Genomic DNA, 23,124 nt, shown 5'->3' on the forward strand with positions numbered 1-23,124 from the left:
GCTGGAATCCCATTGCCTCCACTAGCTTTATTCACAGTGATGCTTCCTAAGGTCCACTTGACTTTGGACTCCAGGATGTCTGGCTCTAGGTGAGTGATCATACCATCTTGGTTATCAGGGTCATGAAGATCTTTTTTGTATAGTTCTCTTTGTATTCTTGCCAGTTCTTCTTAACATCTTCTGCTTCTGTTAAGTCCATACCATTTTTGTCCTTTACTGTGCCCATCTTTGCATGAAATGTTCCCTTGGCAACTCTAATTTCCTCGAAGTGATCTCTAGTCTTTCTCATTCTATTGCTTTCCTCTATTTCTTTTCACTGATCACTTAGGAAGGTTTTCTTATCTCTCTTTGCTATTCTCTGGAACTCTGCATTCAAATGGGTATATCTTTCCTTTTCTGCTTTGCCTTTAGCTTCTCTTCTTTTCTTAACTATTTGTAAGGCCTCCTCAGACAACTATTTTGCCTTTTTGCATTTGTTTTTCTTGGTGATGGTCTTGTGGTAATGTAAAATAGCTACCATATTCCTCTCAGTTCCTCCCATCCTCTCCTTCCCCCTTTGCGTCTACAAGTCTGTTCTCTATGTCTGTCTTTATTCCTGCTCTGCAAATAGGTTCATCAGTACCATTTTTCTAGATTCCATATATTAATGGAATGTTAATGTTCAATATCTGTTTTTCTCTTTCTGAGGTACTTCCCTCTGTATAACAGGCTCTAGGTTCATCCAGTTCACTAGAACTGATTTGAATTCATTCTTTTTTAGGGTAATAGTCCATTGTATACGTGTACCACAGTTTATTTATCCATTCATCTGTTGATGGACATCTAGGTTGCTTCCATCTCCTTGCTATTGTAAATCGTGCTGCAATGAACGTTGGGGTACGTGTGCCATTTTGAATTATGGTTTTCTCAGAGTATATGCCCAGTAGTGGGATTGCTGGGTCATATGATAGTTTTATTCCCAGTTTTTTAAGGAATCTCCATAATGTTCTCCATAGTGGCTGTATCAATTTACATTCCTACCAACAGTGCAAGAGGGTTCCCTTTTCTCCACATCTTCTCAGCATTTATTGTTTGCAGATTTTTTCTATGATGACCATTCTTACCAGTGTGAGGTGATACCTCACTGTAGTTTTGATTTGCATTTCTCTAATAATGAGTGATGTTCAACATTTTTTAATGGGTTTATTGGCTGTCTGTAGGTCTTCTTTGGAGAAGTGTTTGTTTAGGTCTTCTACCCGTTTTATGATTGGGTTATTTGTTTTGTTTGATATTGAGCTGTATATGCTGCTTGTATATTTCGGAGATTAATCCTTTGTCAGTTTTACTTGCAGTTATTTTGTCCCATGCTGAGGATTGTCTCTTCATCTTTTTTGTAGTTTCCTTTGCTGTGCAAAAGCTTTCAACTTTAATTAGTTCCCATTTGTTTATTGTTGTTTGTATTTCCATAATTCTAGGAAGCGTGTCATAGAGGATCTTTCTGTGATTTATGTCAAATAATGTTCTGCCTGAGTTTTTCTCTAAAAGTGTTATAGTTTCTGGCTTTACATTTAGGTATTTAATCCATTTTGAGTTTATTTTTTTGTATGGGGAGTATTCTTATTTCATTCTTTTACATGTAGCCATCCAATTTTCCCGGAGCCACTTATTGAAGAGACTCTTTTCTCCACTGTATATTCTTACTCTTTTGTCAAAGATAAGGTGCCCATAGGTGCGTGAGTTTATCTCTGGGCTTTCTATTAATATCTTGTTCCATTAGGCTATGGGGCTTCCCTAGTGGCTCAGACAGTAAAGAATCTGCCTTTATTGGAGGAAATCGAGTTTGACTCCTGGGTCGGAGAAACACCCTGGAAAAGGAAATGACAACCTACTCCAGTATTCTTGCCTGGAGAATTCCATGGACAGAGGAGCCTGGCAGGCTGCAGTTCACGGGGTCACAAAGAATCAGACATGACTGAGCTACTAACATCCTCCAAATTACTCTATGTTTCTGTTTAGAGTCCTTAATGTATTAGTCATCATTATCTTAAGTTTTCTCCCCAGTAATTCCAAAATATATGTCATATATGAAGCTGATTTTGATAGTTTTGTTGTCTCTTTATACTTTTTTCCCTTCTCTTACAAAATACCCGTAAATTTTTGTTGAAAGTCAAACATAATGTGTTTGGTGATAGCAACTTAGCTAAAAGACTTTTGGTGTGAAGTTTTAAGTTTCTCTGGGTAAGTATTTCATCTTTGTTGTATCTGTAGACACCTGAGGCTTCAAAATCCCTCTGACCTACTGCGTTTGTCTTTCTCGCTGTCCTGTGCTTCCCTAAGGATTTCTTCTTAAAGAAGGTCAGTGCCTTGCTGGTCTTCCAGCTGCAGTTATAGTTTCTAAACTGGAGCCCTGTTGATTTGCTAAGAAAGTGTGGGAGACAGGAAGCATTCTCTAACCTTATGATTAAATTGTTTGTGGTTTTGGTCACACCATGTGACTTGTGAGATCTTAGTTCCCTGACAAGGAAAAGAACCTGGGCCATGGCAGTGGAAGCAGTAAGTCCTAACCACCAGACTGCCAGAGAATTCCCTAAGCTGTGGTATTTTAGTGGGCCTGTGCTGTGACATTCAAACTTATCTTACCCTGCCCTCCCATACATGCCGTAGGTGGGACAGTAAGGTCAGAGGGAGTGGGTTAGCGTGAATTCTTTTACTAACTCAGATGAGGCTATGAAAAAGTATTTTTTTTTCCTTACCAAGTAAGACTTGTTTATGGAGAATGATGTGGTAATTTCAGAATAGTTACTTTTTCAGTCATTCTGCCAGAAGCATGAGGCATTTTTCTCAAGGAGCTCACCTTAAAAACATGGTGGAGTTCCTGAAGGTAAACCTGTGAAAATGTAGGGGTTCTTAAGATTGTGGACTGTAGAGTTTCTCGTTCATACCCAAACAGACTACACTCCACCTCCAGCAGTTCATCCAGTTCCTGTACAAATATTCCTGACAGTTTGTGGCTTCAGCAGCTTCGGCCCCTAGGAAGTATATGCTGGTTGTGATTATCTGGTTCTTCTGTCTCTCCACTCTTGGGAGTTGCAGTGTGCCCTTGGAAGTTTCAGAAGGACAAGTTTCAAACTCTATACCTTTCAGAGCTGAAACTGAAAATCCAGCATATTGTTTTATCATTTCTGTCCAGAGGAGGCACATCACTTAGGTCTGTATACAAGTGACAAGGACTGTTGACACGACCCAAGCTAACTGCAAGTGGTCTGGGGAGTGTGATCCTTGGCTGGAAAAGTGCTCTAGTCATTGTTGGTGAGGAAACGCGCAAGTCTTAGTGGACAATCTCTCATCCATGAAGGCTTTGAAGGAAACGTCAGAAATCAACATTTGTAAAGTACTTCCTGAGTTTCACCCACTATATAGATATTTTTTATATGCGATCTTATTTACAATAAACTGCTCAATTGATATTTTACCTTAAAATTGATAAAACTCCACAGGCTATATACTATGGAAAGTGGTTGATCTAAGTTAGAGATTTTATTGGAATTTTAGTCTAAATATGATAACATGTATAAAATTATTTGAAAAGTAATAATTTATACTGGAACATCTAATAAAAAAATGTAGTTTTCTTCATTAATGAAGTTGATTCTCATATAGTTGCAATTGTCTCTAAATAAATACACAATATCCTCACTCCTCGTCTTCCTAAGGGAGACTGCAATGTTTAGATCATAGCTGATTTTATAAAGGCTTTGGGCCGTAAGCAACTCTCCTCACCCATCCAGAGTTCCCTTTCCTTTATATTCATCTCTGCTCTGGTGAATAATGTATTTCAGCTGTAGTGCCTCTTTGCTTTTCATAAAAAGGAAATATATTCTTATAGTAACTGACTTCCTTTCTGAATTCAATTTTAATATTTTCTTAGTTGAATTTCCTGGGTATAACAAGTAGCCAAACATATCAACTGAAAATAATAACTGTAACATTTTCAATATTTATAGACATTTTATCTCCTAGCACTTGGCAGGACATTATGCAGCAATACCAATATTAACAAGTATGCTTGTCTCTTTACACATCAGTCTTTGCTGGGACCGCTACAATGACCTCATAACTAGGCCCCTGACTCCATGTTATTCTCCACAACCAACTTCTCATGTAAGTGGTAGTGACTTGTTTAAAGTCTGTATCATGCATTAGCTGGTCAGATCAATAATAGCTGTAACTATGAAAGCTAATCCAACAGTAATAACTGCCACCATAATGATTTCCATAGCATCTAATATAGAGTATAGCTGCATAATGATTGTTAAAATATCCCTTTTGTTTATTTTAAGATTCTCTTGGCCCTTTGACACATCTTGCATTGCTAAAGGAATTGAGAAAATAGGAAAAGCAGAGTTCTGTTAACAGCTCTGTTCTGTGGAGGGAAAAATTTCAAGGGTTTGGAAATATGAAATTGGGTTTCCCAACACATGGCAATCTGGCACAGAGAGAGTTATAGGAATAGCTATCCCAATTTTATTCTTCTCGTTCTTGTCACCTGCAAACAGTTCTGCTGGGAAAACTCGCCTGGAAGTCAGAGGGCAAGGAAGCTCTTAGATGAAGTCCAGACCGGTTAGTTTTACTCAATACTCAGTAGGTTGCAGAGAGAGAGAAAAAAGTGAAACAGCATGGTAAAGATTCAAATGGAAATAGTTCAGCATATGTAAATCCTATCCATTGTTGGGCTATGTCCATGCAAAACATGGTGTTTTTTTTTTTTCCCAACACAGAGAATATACAGAATCATATCAACTGTTATGATATTACAGGGTAATATCAATTCAGTCATAGTACTTCAATCTTAAAATATTAATCACCACTGACTTTTATATAAGCCACTGAAGTCAAAAGAGGAGAAGGAAATAGTTAAATAACATTAAGCAAAGTTTAATGTTATTTAGCCTTGTTTCTGTATCTGGACACAAAGTCCCAATTGATAATAATAACTTTTTTTTTTTTTCTTTAAATTCTACTGGCACCATAGCAGAGGAGAGTACCTGAAGGGGTAACTTAATGTTTCATTTCTGCAAGATCTGAAACCCTAGAGTCCTGTGTTTGTCGGATAGTGTACTTTAACCAGGACTGTTAAACCAGTGACTCTTAATAGGTGTCTCATTAAATAATCTGGTTTTCAGATTTGGTCCCCTTTCTCTTATTATTAACATTAATATATAAGAGCAACAAGATTCTACTTGAAAATCAGTATCTATCAGTGTGGTAACCAACTTTCTGTTTGTTAGTTGGGACTGGAAAACAGCATTAACTTCCAATTTAACATAAAAGCAAAGCAATATGTATGGGTTAATCAATGTATTCTTCCTTTTCTAACTAAGACCTTCACACCATCTGAACCAAATTGTGGGGCTAGAAGCAGACATTTAGTCAGTGGGCGATTTGAAGTTGTAATGAGAATAGGATCACTCTCAAATTCACTCTGTGGTCCATTCTTATGGTGAGATATGGCAATATATATTGGTTTTTCGTTTGAGGCATATGATGAAAACTCTCCAGGTTTCCTTCAACTGAGACTATAATAACAACTTCAGCAGAACATTCTGCTCTTCTGTCAAGCCAGCTCATTTGTGGTGAAGGTGCACTGGAAAAACCCGTCAGCTTGAATTCACTGTCCCATGGCTTTCTCCATTAAAGAAGACCTTTTGTCATCATTCTAGGATTCCAAAAATGATGATGACAGAAACACTGCAGATAAATAAGGCCAATCTGCATCCAAAGTAATGTCTGTATTTTGGAAGATAAATAGCTGCTCTGTCTATGGAGAGGATCCAACAAATACAACTGCTATCTGGACCCTCTAGAAATATTGTGACATGAATGATTAAGTGTTGGTCAATGTTTTAGGGAAATTGGACACTCAGCAGGATCTTTGTCAACCCATGTATACTTCCATTTCTTTCATGATGGTAGGTTTATTTGTGGACCCTTGATCAAGACTGAGGTGATGAGGTAAAAAGGCTAGATGGCATCTGCAAAACTTGGAAACAGTTTTATTTTGTTTTATTTTTAATCTATTTTAGAAATTAGTAAATCTTGTAAAGGATCAGATAATAAATATTTTAGACTTTGTTCTCCACATGGTCTCTATTGTAACTACTCATTTCTGTAACTCTAAGCACAAAAAACAGCCACATAAAGTACATAAATGAACAAATATGGCTGTGTCCAGTAAAATTTAATTTACCCAAATAGATGACATGGCGGATTCAGTCCACAGGCTAGAGTTTACCTTGCTCTACTTGGTTATTGAACACTTCATGAATTTGTAAGCCACTTAACTGGGAATGGGAGAACACCAAGAGGCCAGTTTCAGCGTATGTATCATGAGTCTGGTCCAGAGGTGGACCAGAGCTGTCTTTGCACAGGCTCCCATGAGCCAATTATATACATTTCTTGCTATCTCCAAGTTTTGACCAAGATGGGAGTATTATACCATGGAAATCAGAAAATCTAGTAGTCAGGACTTCTGATCACTACCAGCTGGGACTCTGGTTGTTGACCATGACATCCCAGCAATGGTATCAGCCATAGCTCATGCAGTTCAGTTGTCTTGAAATCTGGTTTACCATTTGCCAGTTGTATTTTATAATGTACAGCTTCTCTACCTGTCTAGTTTCATGATTGAATAGGTCAGATTATATCCATTGTATGATATTCTGTTGTATAGCTGCCTTTCCTGCTTTAGAAATTGTCTGATTCTTTATGTCGAACAAGATCTCATTAGGCCGCCCATCCACTTCTTTCATGCAGACCCCATTATCCAACAGCCATGATCAGATGTCTGCTAGTCAAAACACTGTGAAAACTGTTTTGGTTCTATCACCTGTTATGATAATTAAGTTCCCATGTCTTTGCTGGATAATCATAACAACTGGCTTATATTCCAATTCCAATATTTCCAGTGTAATCTTAGAAATGTAACTTTTTTTTTTTTTTTTGGCTCCATCCACATTTATCTCTGTCTATATATCTTGGTGACTACTTCTTCAGAGTATTCTCTAACGCAGAGTAAAGAGGGTAACCACCAGGCCTTAGAGGTTCTGTTGTTGTGTTAGTCACTTAGTCATGTCTGACTCTGACTCCATGGACTGTAGCCCACCAGGCTCCCTCTGTTGATGGAATTCTGCAGGCAAGAATAAGGGAGTGGAGTAGCCATTTCCTACCCCAGGGGATCTTCCTGACCCAGGGATCGAGCCAGGTCTCCTGCATTGCAGGCAGATTCTTTATTGTCTGAGCCACTAGGGAAGCCTAGAGGTTTTGCTGGGAAGTAACTAAGCAGAAGCAACATTGTCGACTCGTCTCAACATTTTCCACTATCTAAGCATTATTTGTTTCTCTATAAAAAAAAAGGCCAAGTCATTCCAGCTTTCAGCCTCTCTTACTTCAGCCATGAATCTAGACGTGAAATTGGCCAACTCACAAATTATAAATGGCCCTCCTAGGGAAATGATCAAGCACAGCCTCTGGAGGTATGTTTTCTGTGCTATTCTGATTTCAGTTTCGTTGAGTCAGAGTTGTGGTTGGAAGAAGCATTTTTTTAATGGATAACTGAGAACTGCTTAAAAAAGGAGCTATTTCAGATGCATGGGGAGGGCTCTGGAAATGGCAAGTAATGGCGTAGTTCTCAGGAACATCAGTAGAAAAGATCTACTACTGTCAACATGATGAGAAAGAGGGAGAAGCAGTTTCTTTTAGGATGGTTTACCCATCAAGCTGTCACATTTAGTTAGAGAATCACAGTAAACATTAGTGAAGAGAGGATGACAGGGAGGGGAAAAAAAAAGCAAAGAAAAATTTTCAAAAGGTGAATGATTTGGTCAGTAACAACATTAGCAATAGCCACAATGATTATAACAGTTTCCACTTATTAAATATTTAATGTTTTCCAGGCATTAGGGAAATTGTATTGTTTCTTAAAATGTTTATATGTGGCATTAAACACTTTTTCTTAATGGTGAGGAATATATATCTCAGAGAACTGTGTAACATTCCTAAGGTCACACAGAAAGTAAGTTAAAAGCTGTTGCGTTCTCAAGTTAGACTTTTAAATATTGGATTCTTCACAACTGAGTCAAGTGCTATGTGCCCTTGAGGAAGAAAAGATGTATAGTGTTGGATTTGACAAAGTTGCTCATTAGTGGTCATGGATTCTTGATGTTAAGCTTATGGACACCATAAGAATTTTAGCAGCACCGATAGATCGATCACACATTCTCAAGAATTTGTTTTTGAACAAAGAGAAATATGTATGATGGTAACTAAGGACCACCAGTATCACCAGTATATTAAAAAATATATATATTTAAATACATGTTGATATTTTAAACAAGACACATATACATATTTGAAAAGAAATAGGCTGAAACATTTTGCAAAGAAAAAGTTGAAAATATTTTTGAGTGGGTGATAGACAGACAGTTGAATCTCAAATTTTGTAGACAGGGTTAGTTTTGGTGTACTTTTTGGAATGCTCTTTTAAGACAGAATGAGCATTATAACGGACTTATTTATTCTTTTGATTTCATTATACATCTATTTTTATATAAAATGTTTGTAAGCATGTCAAATTAATACATACAGAGATATGCTATATTTGGGATAAGGATATTAAGAAATCATGCTTTTGTCTTCTATCTCCTTTTGTCTTTAATCTTAGACATCTAGAATATATTTTGTATTATAATGATAGTTATATTTTGACATTGACTTTTTCTGCCTATGCTATTAAATTGTAAATTGTTTTCAATTTTTACCTATTTGAAGCAAAAAAAAAAACAAACATCAAATTTAGTGACCTTGAATGTCTTTCCAAAGAGTCTGTTTAGTGTTTGAAAAGTAGAAGAAAGTAAAGTAGCTGTCATGACTTTGAAACAGTAAGTAAATCTCAACTTCTTTTTCTTGCTTATGAATGAATGTATTGGTTTCCTCGTTTAATCTCATTGATGAGTTCACTTCAGCCTCCTGTGAGCATACTCACTCCTGAGTATAGGTGCAGTCAACTAAAAATGGTAGTTCTGAAACCATATGCTGTTCTCATGTACACTGAACCCTGACAGTGATTCTTTACTTTCTACATCAAACTATCTGTAATAATGAAGAAAATAATAATCACTCACTGTCAGCGAATGCTTTTTATAAGTCAGGTACTGTTAAAAATAACATGCAAATTATTTCATCCTCACATCACCTCTCTGTGGAAAGTTCAAGTAAGATTACATCCATTTTACAGAAACAGTACAAGATGGTTAAATAACATGCCCAAAATAGTCAGCTCAAAAGTGTTGGAGCTGTCTGGCTGTCAGTGTTCAGAGCGTACATGATAACCATCATCTAGATATGCCACTCCAGTTGACAAAACTAAGATCCTTAACATAATCCTCATGTTTTAGTCCCTGTGTTAATCCATATGTTTGTACTGAATGGATTGAAGAAAATAAATATGTAAGCCTTTCATTTGTCTCATTTGGGAAGAACTTAGTCGTGGTGTCTGTGGCATTCCTGAACTGAGTTGCAGTGAATTTCATGATCCTTGACAAGGAGTTCAACATACTTTATGGTAAAATTTGAATTAAAAAGACACTGAAAATAATGTAGTTGATATTTTAACTTCAGGAAAATGAGATAATTGGTTTTCCTCTTAACTGTGCTCTCCTGCCCTCCCAACTTGCCCCTGTTAAATCCATAAATGCACATCTGAAAGAGAAAAACATACTTACAGAAAATTAAGGGCAGGGTATCTAAAGCTAAATATAACTGCCTTTTAATTTACTAAAATCGACTGAATTTTTCCTGGCATTTTGACCTAGTTGTCATACATTATTCCTATTATAAGAAAAACATGAATTTCTGAAGATTAGTTGCCTACATTTAAAGATACCAAAAAAGGCTGTGCTCTTGATTTAATCAAAATTTATTGTTATTTAAAAAAGATTAAAACACCAAATAGAAGAAAATAATACATTATTAAATATTTATGGGCTTCCCTGGAAGCTCAGTGGTAAAACAAAACAAAACAAAGCTGTCTACCAATACAGGTGCAATTTTGACCCTTGGGTCGGGAAGATCCCCTGGAGAAAGAGATGGCAACCCACTCTAGTACTCTTGCCTGAGAAATTCTGTGGACACAGGAGCCTGGCCGCGTGCTATTTTAAAACATGTATTTTAATCTAAGTCAATATAGCTTATAGTTTCACAGTTTTTTCATAATTATAATTTTTCAGTTTTTCTATAATTCAGAATGTTGGGTTGGTTCACTCCTCTTCCTCATTTCTTGTTTCAACATAGCAAATTTGAAATGATGCCCAAAGTTGCAGCTCAAACAGGTGGGATTTTATTAAGCAGGCAATAAGCAGTATTATTTGGACAAATTAGTTATACCTTTGTTACAGCTCAACAGCTCAAGCAGAAAGCAGGCAGCTGGTAGTGCACTCCTAAGACAAGGGCAGACCAACCGGGAGGAGCCTCATCCCTCTTGACTTCCCTTTTCATACTTTATGTCTCCTCTGCCTGGAGGCTGATTCCTTATGCCCTATGCAAATAGAGGATTATACCAGTGCTTGCATGATTGGTTACTCCCAGGATTGGTTACTTTTATTTTTACCCTCCGCATGATTCTGTCATCTTGGACTCCTTTTTCTGTTCTAACTACCTGACAAATAGAAGGCAAAGAAAACAGATTTTCAATTCAGTGTTAATTTATTGTGTTCAGATGAGCAAAGCAATACATTAGTAATGTGTAGCAGTTTCCCCAAAATGAATAACAAAATGAGATTTCACACTTTAGTTTAGGTGGTTGAAAATAAGTAACATTTTCTTTTTGGAAAAAAAAAATCAAGTATTATATAAATTAAAAAAAAAAAAAAAAAGGATTCAAAAGAAAAACCGGTTGCCTTGTAAATGTGATTCAAAATGTCCTGGGAATAAGAAAATCATTGTTTGTAATTGATCACATCAACATCTATCTTCTTTAGTGCAATTTTTTTTTTTTTTTTTCTATTGTCAAATAGTCTTCACTCTTCTAGAAGTTAATTGGTTTGGTAAAAAGTTACTAAAGCAAAATCTGTTAGAATCCAAAATGTTATATATTAATTACATGTAGATTTTCCAATTTTTCTCTAAGCCTTAGTGAAATTTTTTCATATTTAAAAATAAAGATAATTAAGGACATCTGTAATGACTTCTAGTGTCTCTTGAATATTCATAGTTGGGTCATTATCTTTCCAAAGGCAGTAGAAACTGATTGATTCCTGAACTGCCTAGTGGGCATATTACCTTAGGCATCAACAACTAGGAAAGAACTCTAAATTGGGTTTATGCCTAATAGTGAAAACAGTACATGAAACAATCTCTTGCTTGAATTTCCCTATTTTAGTTGTCTTTGACATACTAAAATCCTCATTGAGATCAACATCATTATCACTCTTTCAGATGTTTCCCCTTTTACACTGTGAGATTCAGCAAAGGGTTAAATATACAGAAATTACTTATGCATGAAAATGTGAATAGGAACTTTTTGAACAGTTCTTCATCAGACTATAGAGACTAATATACTGTATAGCCACACTTTACTGGAGGATGATATTTTGGGTTGAAGTGGTGTGTTGAGGAAATCAACTACTTTCTAAAAATATATTTGTTTCATAAAGGTGTATTTAGTATTATAGATTTAAATGAAACATTTTTTAGAGCACATTCCACACTGTTTGAAATCATTACATAAGATTTAAAGATAAAGCCAAGTAAACCTACAAGGCATTATTAGTATTGTACTTTGGTTTAACAATTCTGAAAAAATATTTGAAGCTAATATGCAAGTTTTAATTTACCTGTGAGTTTGATCATTATTTATAAACTAAGTGTGTTTATGACTGTTTCTGTTTGACTCTCTTTTCTTCACCATCCTAGACATGTGAAATATTTTGAATGTGTATTGCCAAATTTGTATGTATTCATTTCATAAATGTTTAAATGTGTCTCCACATAGGTAAAAGTTATTCACTTTCTGGACAGTTGGATCCAACAAGTGACACAAATATTAATCAATGACCATTTAAACCAATGTATACCATTACTTTGTGACATTAAAAGTCATATATTAGGATTTCCAAAGATTGATTTGAATTTTATGTTTTTTTTGCTTTGCATAAAGCATTATTATTCAATTGATTTTTAGTAACACTAGACTTACAATCAAACAACAAAGACATATTTTAATAAATTATAATTATATATGAGATTAATGAAAGCAAAGGCAGAGCAAAATATGACACTTAGATAAGTCCTGAAATAAAACATTTCAAAAAATTATGCAGGTTGTTCCTATTATTGTCAATTAATATATGTTTTGATATGATAAGAAATCTATTTATTTAAGATGTATGATTCATAGTAACCTTTAATTGCCATTAATAGCCGCTGCCATTTGTTTAATGCTTATTATTTCTAAGACACTAAAATAAAGGTTAGATATCCATTATTTCACAATCTTTACAATAATCCTTCAAGGCATGAATTATATATTCCTTTTTATGTGAGCACATAAGTAATCTGTCCAAGGTCACAGAGCTACTTGGTTGATTAGCCAATACTCTAAGTCTAAATTTTAAGGTATTTCCACTATACTCTACTCTCTTTGTATTGAAATTTGAAATATACATAGAAACTTTATGCCTTTATGCAATATTTATCAGAATAAAAATTGTGCTCTATATTTTAATATATAGTGTCAGCCCAAACTGAATTGTGAACTCCACGGAAGCAAGAATAGTGTATGCTTCACCTTTACGTTTCCTCTAATTTTTTAAAAAGCAACATAGAAACACTCGGAAGATATCATGTGAGAGCAAGATTGTTCTAGTTCAAATTCTGTCTCCTGACTCAAACTTACTTACTGGAAGTTTCAGCAATCATCTCAGTTTCCTTATTTGTTAAATGAAGACAATAGTAGTTATCTCATTATGTTGTTATGTGAATGCAATATTAATGATAAATACATCCAAGGCATTCAGCCTTAATATTTGCTTGAGGTAAATGTTTATTACTGATAAAGAATACAAGTTTATTGTTATATTTTTTGTGTGTGTATATACATATATATACACATGCACAGGTGGTGCTAGCAATAAGAAGTTGCCTGCCAATGCAAGAGATGTAAGAGATGTGGGTTCAGTCTCTGGGTCAGGAAGATCCCCTGGAGAAGGTAATGGCAACCCATTCCAGTATTCTTGCCTGGAGAATCCCATGGATAGAGGAGCCTGGTGTTATACAATCCATAGGGTCACAAAGAGTTGGACATGGCTGAGGCAACTTAGCATGAATGTACTGTGTATGTGTGTATGTATGTATGAGTATATATATATATAATATGTTAGTTCAAATATATATATTTGGTCCAGTGTAAACTGATATTGTGATCCACACAGTCAAAGGCTTTGGCATAGTCAATAAAGCAGATATGGATGTTTTCTGGAACTCTCTTGCTTTTTCGATGGTCCAGAGGGTGTTGGCAATTTGATCACTGGTTACTCTGCCTTTTTTGAAACCAGCTTGAGCATCTGGAAGTTCACAGTTCATGTATTGCTGAAGCCTGGCTTGGAGAATTTTGAGCATTACTTTACTAGCGTGGAGATGAGTCCAATTGTGTAGTAGCTTGACCATTCTTTGGCATTGCCTTTCTTTGGGACTGGAATAAAAACTGATCTTCTCCAGACCTATGGCTACTGTTGTTTTCCAAATTTGATGACATATTGAGTGCAGCACTTTCACTGCATCACCTTTTAGGATTTGAAATAGCTTAACTGGAATTCCATCACCTCCACTAACTTTGTTCGTAGTGATGCTTCCTAAGGCCCACTTGACTTCACATTCCAGGATGTCTGGCTCTAGGTGAGTGATCATACCATCATGATTATCTGGGTTGTGAAGATCTTTTTTGTACAGTTCTTCTGTGTATTCTTGCCAGCTATTATTACTATCTTCTGCTTCTATTAGGTCCATACCATTTCTGTCCTTTATTGAGCCATCTTAGCATGAAATGTTCCCTTGGTATCTATAATTTTCTTGAAGAAATCTCTAGTCTTTCCCATTCTACTGTTTTCCTCTATTTCTTTGCATTGATCTCTGAGGAAGGCTTTCTTATCTCTCCTTGCTATTCTCTGGAGCTCTGCATTCAAATGGGAATATCTTTCCTTTTCCCCTTTGCTTTTTGCTTCTCTTCTTTTCACAGCTATTTGTAAAGCCTCCTCAGGCATCCATTTTGCTTTTTTGCATTTCTTTTTCTTGGGTATGGTCTTGCTCCCTGTCTCCTGTACAAAGTTATGAACTTCCATCCATAGTTCATCAGGCACTCTGCCTGTTAGATCTAGTCCCTAAATCTATTTCTCACTTCCACTGTATAATCATAAGGGATTTGATTTAGGTCATATCTGAATGGTCTAATGGTTTTCGCCACTTTCTTCAATTTAAGTCTGAATTTGGCAATAAGGGGTTCATGATCAGAGCCACAGTCAGCTCCCAGTCTTGTTTTTGTTGACTGTATAGAGCTTCTTCATCTTTGACTGCAAAGAATAGAATCAGTCTCATTTTGGTGTTGGCCATCTGATAATGTCCATGTGTAGCTTCTTCTTTTGTGTTATTGGAAGAAAGTGTTTGCTATGACCAGTGCGTTCTCTTGGTAGAACTCTATTAGCCTTTGCCCTGCTTCATTCTGTGCTACAAGGCTAAATTTACTTGTTACTCCAGATGTTTCTTGACTTCCTACTTTTGCATTCCAGTCCCCTAAAATGAAAAGGACATCTTTTTTTGGGTGTTAGTTCTAAAAGGTCTTGTAGGTCTTCTCAGAACTGTTCAACTTCAGCTTCTTCAGCATTACTGGTCAGGGTATAGACTTGGAATACTGTGATACTGAATGATTTGTCTTGGAAACCAATAGAGATCATTCTGTCATTTTTGAGATTGCATCCAAGTACTGCATTTCAGAATCTTTTATTGACTATGATGGGTACTCTATTTCTTCTAAGGGAATCCTGCCCACAGTACTAGATATAATGGTCATCTGAGTTAAATTCACCCACTCCAGTCCATTTTAGTTGGCAGATTCCTAGAATGTCAACGTTCACTCTTGCCATCTCCTATTTGACCACTTCCAATTTGCCTTGATTCATGGACCTAACATTCTAGATTCCTATGCTATGGAAAATTCTGAAAGAGATGGGAATACCAGACCACCTGACCTGCCTCTTGAGAAACCTGTATGCAGGTCAGGAAGCAACAGTTAGAACTGGCCATGAAACAACAGACTGGTTCCAAATAGGAAAAGAAGTACATCAAGGCTGTATATTGTCACTCTGATTATTTAACTTATATGCAGAGTACATCATGAGAAATGCTAGGTTGGAAGAAGCACAAGCTGGAATCAAGATTGCTGGGAGAAGTATCAATAACCTCAGATATGCAGATGACACTACCCTTATGGCGGAAAGGGAGGAAGAACTAAATAGTCTCTTGAAGAAAGTGAAAGAGAGAATTCAGAAAACTAAGATCATGGCATCCGGTCCCATCATTTCATGGCATTTAGATGGGGAAACAGTGGAAACAGTGGCTGACTTTATTTTTTTAGGCTCCAAAATCACTGCAGATGATGATTGCAGCTATGAAATTAAAAGATGCTTATTGCTTGGAAGGAAAGTTATGACCAATCTAGACAGCATATTAAAAAGCAGACACATTACTTTGCCAAAAAAGGTACGTCTAATAAAGGCTATGGTTTTTCTAGTAGTTGTGCATGGATGTGAGAGTTGGACTATAAAGAGAGCTGAGCACTGAAGAATTGATGCTTTTGAACTGTGGTGTTAGAGAAGACACTTGAGAGTCCCTTGGACTGCAAGGAGATCCAACCAGTCCATCCTAAAGGAGATCAGTCCTGGGTGTTCATTGGAAGGACTGATGTCGAAACTGAAACTCCAATACTTTGGCCACCTGATGCGAAGATCTGACTCACCTGAAAAGACCCTGATGTTGGGAAAAATTGAAGGCTGGAGGAGAAGGGGACGACAGAGGATGAGGTGGTTGGATGGTATCACCGACTCAATGGACATGAGTTTGGGTAAACTCCGGGAGTTTGTGATGGGCAGGGAGGCCTGGCGTACTGTGGTTCATGGGGTTGCAAAGAGTCGGACACAACTGAGCGACTGAACTGAAACTGATATTAAGAATGATAAGGGAGGTGGGAGGGGGGATCGGGATGGGGAATACGTGTAACTATATGGCTGATTCATGTCAATGTATGACAAAACCCACTGAAATGTTGTAAAGTGATTGGCCTCCAACTAATAAAATAATAAAAAAAAAAAAAAAAAAAGAATGAATTGGTCTGGGGTGGCTCAGACGGTAAAGCATCTGCCTGCAATGCGGGAGACCTGGGTTCGATCCCTGGGTTGGGAAGATCCCCTGGAAAGGGAAATGGCAACCCAGTCCAGTACTCTTGCCTGGAAAATTCCATGGACTGAGGAGCCTGGTGGGCTACTCTTACGTTGACACAAAGAGTCGGACACGACTGAGCAACTTCACTTTCAAACTGATGTTAAGAGAACATTGCAGGATACTCAAACAGGGGCTTGTATCAACCTAGAGAGGTGGGATGGGGCTGGAGACGGGAGGGAGGTTCAAAAGGGACGGGATATATGTATACCTATGGCTGATTCATGTTGAGGTTTGACAGAAAAAAATTCTGTAAAGTAATTATCTTTTAATTAAAAAGTAAATAAAATTTAAAAAAGAGAGAACACTGATTTTTAAAGACATATGCTTATACGTTTTTCTCCCAAGTGTTGTCTGAACAGATGGAAAGCAAGATGTTGGTTATCATTCTCTCTGCTTGAGACTAGGGTTATTAAATATGGCATGAACGTCTAAACAGCACAGGTTCTCTTTCTGGGTGCTAAATTTTGAAACCCAGAAACCTGAAGCTACCACCTTCAAAGCTCCACTGTGACTATCATACTTTTTAAAACAGTATGAATTTACCCAGCCTCATACTCTGTATCTCTTGTTCTCTGACCAAACCAAAAGTTTTCCTCATCAAAAACCACAATATTGTAAAGTAATTAGCCTCCAACTAATAAAAATAAATGAAAAAAAAAAAGAAGTAAAAAAAAAGTTTTCCTCACCAAACACCTCTTCCCGATTCTCTTTTCCATAATGGGATATACTTTCTCTAATATTAGCCAAACTCTCCTTCTTTCTTTGTACATCTGTGATTTTAAAGCATCAGACACTATACTATCTTAGTTCCCATCTCAAACTCTGATCATTTCAGCAGTCACAAGGTTAATACATCTAACACATTAATCTGTGTTGCTTTACTGACATTTGCTTTGACCCCATTCCTTCTGACATTTGTGATGACTCAAAACATCTATCCTCTGAGACAGTATATTTGGCTCTCTATACTATTTCACAAAAATTTCACAGTCATTCAGCCCTCTCCCATTTGGTCCACTTCATCCATCTTTAATTTCCTGGAAGTAGTCTGTTTACCAGTCTAATTTCCATTGACAATTATGTTTTCCTCTATGGACTTATTTCTCAGCTAAATTACAGTCAGTCTCTTTCTTTTAAGGCATCACCATTTTTCCACATTTCTGGCAAATTTCCAATGATTAGCCTACCTACTTTTCCCTTGACTATGTCCAGGATGCAGAGAGTTCTTAGAGAATATCTTTCAGCCATGGTTTGCAGCAGAGAATGAGATGGTTGGATGGCATCACCAACTCAATGGACATGAGTTTGAGCAAGATCCAGGAGTTGGTGATGGACAGGGAAGCCTGACATGCTGCAATCCATGGGGTCGCAAAGAGTCCAACATGACTGAGTGACTGAACTGAAATGAACTGATCTAATCCCAGCAAAAACCTAAAGACTAACTATTATTGTAGTAGCAAAACTTTTCAGCTCAGTTCAGTTCAGTTTAGTCACTCAGTCGTGTCCAATTCTTTGCGACCCCATGAATCACAGCATGCCAGGCCTCCCTGTCCATCACCAACTCCTGGAGTTTACTCAAACTCATGTCCATCAAGTCGGTGATGCCATCCAGCCATCTCATCCTCTGTCGTCCCCTTCTCCTCCTGCCCCCAACCCTTCCCAGGATCAGGGTCTTTTCCAATGAGTCAACTCTTCACATGAGTGGCCAAAGTATTGGAGTTTCAGTTTCAACATCAGTCTTCCAATGAACACCCAGGACTGATCTCCTTTAGGATAGACTGGTTGGATCTCCTTGCAATCTAAGGGATGCTCAAGAGTCTTCTCCAATACCACAGTTCAGAAGCATCAATTTTTTGGCACTCAGCTTTCTTTACAGTCCAACTCTCACATACATACATGACCACTGGAAAAAAGCTTTTACCTCTCTCTATTTACTTATTTATTCCGTGCTTTACAGAGGTTATTGAACATCTCTGGTCATCTTAAGCCTCCCTTGCCCAATATTTCCCTTCAGCAGCCAACTCTCCATTTTGCTTTGAGACAAAAATAGATGTTACATGAAAGAAACACAAATACACATATCTGTTGTTACTGCCAACCCACTGACTTACTAGCTAACCTGTTCATATTCAAGTTTTTTATTCACTTCTGCTATCTTCAAAATAAAATATCAATAGATAGCTCTTCTTAGTCTAATCTAAATAATTTAAATGGATCATGTTCCTAGTTGCCTCTGTATCACTCTCTTTATGTGCAGCCTCCACTGTCTCTAAGGAGTACTTCTAATAGTATTTTAAACATTCACAATTGAGATCTCTTTTGTAAAACCCACTAATGGAAAAACAATATAGTTGTCCTTTGATCCTGAGTTTGTTTCTCTCCACAGCCTGTTCTTTCATTGTATTCCCCACTGCAACTTTATGAAAAATGCATGCATGGCTACTGACTTCACTTACTTTCCCACTTGCTTATTCTCAATTCCGTGCCGCATAAACATGGGCATCTGACCACATGCCTTGATGACCCTGGAAAATTATTTTCAAGGCCATTTAAAGTCTTTGAATATGTAGAGAATGATCATTGTCAGTCTTTACCTTAATTCACCTCTAAGAAGTACTCAACACCCTGTCTTTTAACATAACATCATGTTCTTTAGTTTTCCTGTAAATCTCTAATCACTTCTAAGCCACATCAACATATATTCAATGAGCTGGTGAAGGAGACTGCAGAGAAAGCTGCCTTCATATCCTCTATCCTGTTTGTTTTTTAGCATCGTTTTTTGACAGTATTTATTGATGCTCAGTTCCTAGAAATGCTTCAGCCTCTAAGCGCTTTTGCAGAGATATGCTCTGACTTAGAATACACCTATCTTCACTAACATACTCCTTGTTCATCTGTATAATAGCAATAATATTCTTTAATCTGTTAGTGTGCATGAATTGTCCCTCCCTTCTACTCCCAGAGAAACCTCTATTTTTGATATGTACATGTATAACACAAAATTATAGCTTGTCTGGTCATTTATCTATTTCCTACACAAGACTTTAAGGTATGTATGGCAAATCATTCATTCATTCCTTTATTTTTGAATTCAACAAGTGTTTATTGTGCCTAAGATAGGTTTTTGTATTTGTATTTATGACAGAGTAGTGAACAAATCAGACTTAGTATCTAATCTCATAATGTACTAGATGAGACATAGTCTGAGACAAACAAATGCATAAATATTTGTCTAATTTCAATTATTTTAAGTGCTCTAAAAGAAAATACAAGACTTTATTTTAGATTAAGGGTTATATGCCTACAAATCAGTTTTCATTATTATAGGATATTATTCCAGAAAAATGTCCAAATGATTTTCACAGATCAATGATTTAAGCCAAAAAAATAACTGAATATGTTTCTTACCACCATTGCATTTAAATGTCTGCACTTCATCTCCCATGTGTTTATTATCATAGACTACTAAATTGGTTATTTTCTGTTTTACAAAAGGCAAAATGGGAAAACAAAAGAATATTAATATTTCGTATTCCAAAGATTAAAGAACTACTAAGTGATGAGGACTAGTTATGTCCCATAGGTTTTACTAAGAGGAATATAGAATAAATAGATAAGAAAAAAACCACTTTTGGCAGATGAAATAGAAATCTGAAGAAATTTATACCCAGATCACTGTTACTGGGTAAGAAGAAACCAGGATACCTTAGGAGAGAGATAGCATCCAAGTTTCCATTTTGATTATCACCTCAAATTCTTACTCATTACTGTTATCACCTATTTTTCTCAGTGATCTGCAAAAGAAAGAAAATAGGCAAGTAAAATAAAAGCAGATTAGGTCACCAGAAAGAAATCTAATGTCTTCAGTCAAATTTTTGGGTATTTGTATTCTCTCCAATCCTGAAATATAACATTGCGTATGGCATGAATAGTTAAATACTATGCCTCTCAGGAGAGTGTGCAATGTTATTCTTACTCTGTGTCAGCTGGCCCGAAGGAATTCATAGGAAGTTAATATTCATGCTCCTTTTATGTTGACATATATTCTGAAGGACTGAGAGGAGCCTGGGGTCAAAATCTAGGTAGTGAGTTTTATGAACTTTTCATGCAGTGTCTATTAGCATAAAGTTTTACATTTAGTTTGCTAACATACCGGCACCTTCTACCATAATCAGGCAGGTTACTTAACATTTCCTATAGTGTCCATTAAAAAAAAAAAAAAAAAAAAAAAAAAAAAAAACAACTTTCTTACCTTATATGAATTAATCCTCTTTTTTTTCCCAAGTATGCAAAGTTTATTTGCCTAGGACCAGACTGGACATTTTCATTCATAAAGATTTTTCTAACCCATCTGACCTACCTACATTAGTTATGATTTCTGAACTGTAGTGAAAGGTATTTTCTCTCATACCATATATTTTATGTAAAATGAATTTTAAACTTTTCCAGATTGTCCCAGAATTTGTAGTCCTTATGGCTAGCATTGATATTCTTTTATTGCTTTAAATTATGAATGTCAGATATATAAGTATGTAGTTGGAAGTTTTAGTGAAACATTGAGAAACTCTTTCATATCCTTGCAGTGTGCTTGGTAAGGACATTTCATTCATTTTGAGTGTTTTTAAATGAATATGTCGTAGAAAGATTTACAGGACCAACATAAATAGCAAAGATCTTTGAAAGATTAAAATGTCAAAGGATTAACAAAATGAATATCTGAGCATTTCCCCCCTTTCTGCACAAAACCCAACAATAGAAATGATCAATCTGAAATGAGTCTCCCTTTCTGACATCAAGGTAAGCAGTGCATTAGAAAATAGAACTCTGGTAAAAAATTATATCTGTTCTTACAATCAGAGTTTTCAATAATCCTAGGGATTTTTGAAGATCTCTCTCCATGCACTTTTTTTTTTTTAAACAATGCTCTTATATACCAACCTCAGAATAAACACACACACACACACCAAAATGAAAACAAAATAAGTACACTGTAAGGGCAGACACTTTTGATCAGTTTATTAAAAGTTAAATTCTATCAAAGTCATGATTTCTGTCTTTAAAAAGCTCCCATCACTTTCTCTAGCTAGCTAGATTTATACTAACCCTAGGACCGAAGATTATCAAAGGAGAGATATTTCTATTTCCATCTTTATACTCCAATAATTTGCCCCTGTGTTATGAGACAGTATTTAAACTTACTCAACTCTGTTTGCCTAGAAAGTCTTAAAATTGTAACTTCTTATTCCAGGTTAAGAAGTTACCAGTTGAAAAAAGAACAGCTTCAACAGATTCATGTGATTTTTGTACCTCATGTAATTCTGTTTACAGCATTCTGTCAATCTCTATAGATTTCTTGATTTATTTAGATAACAGAAGCCTTATGATAAATATGTGGAAAGACTTGATTTCACCAGCAGGGAAAATGTTGGGTCTTTAGAGCTTACATTGTTTAAGCTTAATTAAAAATCTGCATTTCTCTTAAATAAGATTCAAAATGAGCCTACGGTTATTCCTAAGCAGGGAAATAAACACAACACAAGATAACAAAATCTAAAACTGAGAGGAAATGAGTTGAAAAGACAAGGCTGTGATATAAACTAGAGATGAGCAGAAAATTGAAACTCATGGAATATGATTTTACTGAACAGGCTAAAATTTAGCTTTGTACTATGTTGCTGCAAAATAACAATAAAAACAAACCTGCTTAACTATACAATTGTAATAATATTAGATAAATATATAGACAATGCAAAAATACAAATATTCATAAACAATATACTGACTGATAAAACTAAAAATATCTTTAACAGAATTCTTATGAAATATGCAGTACTTTCATTGTTAATGATTCTTCATCAAATGTATTCAGGAAAAAAAAAAAGATAGCTGGGAGGCAAGTAATGCATGAGTATAGGGGTGAGGCATACAATTTAATCATCTTTTGTAAGTATTGCTCTATTTGTTTGACTTAGACTGGCAGTATACTAAGGATATTCATAAGTGGGGTGAAATTGTACATCATTCAATCAGTCCTTTCTGAAGAGCATTTTTACCCAACCACTAAAGTTTCAGCAGTACCCACATTCTTCTATTTTTAATTAGTTCTAGATAATCTTATTCCTTTGCTCGTTATGCAGATTTTGGCATACTATATACATATATATGTGTGTGTGTGTGTGTGTGTCCTTGAATTTACTTAGAATTTGATTAATCAATGTTTGCTTTAGGAAATGATGCAGTTTGCTTTTGGGCTTGGTGAACTTATGCCATATTAATATTTGAAGACAATTAAAGATCTTTGAATGAATTATAAAACTGAAATTGGTGAAGGTAATATTGATATCGTTCTGTGAAAGTTCAGTTGTTTAACAGATGTATGTGCCTGTAAGGGAGTTAATTTTTCCTGTGTTCAAAAACCTCCCAGAATAAATTGCCTTTGATCTGCTTGAGCAAGCAAGCATTCAGCCATAGAAGCCACAAGAATTTTACTTCATCTTGCAAAGCCTCAGTGGTTTCATACTTAATATAAGAAAAAAAATTTTTCAAGTTAATTTTCAGTCTAGACGTTCCTCATTCAAAGCAAGTTTTCAGTAATATATTACA

This window comes from Muntiacus reevesi, chromosome 14 (genome assembly GCF_963930625.1).
Source record: "Muntiacus reevesi chromosome 14, mMunRee1.1, whole genome shotgun sequence".
NCBI classification, from domain to species: Eukaryota; Metazoa; Chordata; class Mammalia; order Artiodactyla; family Cervidae; genus Muntiacus; species Muntiacus reevesi.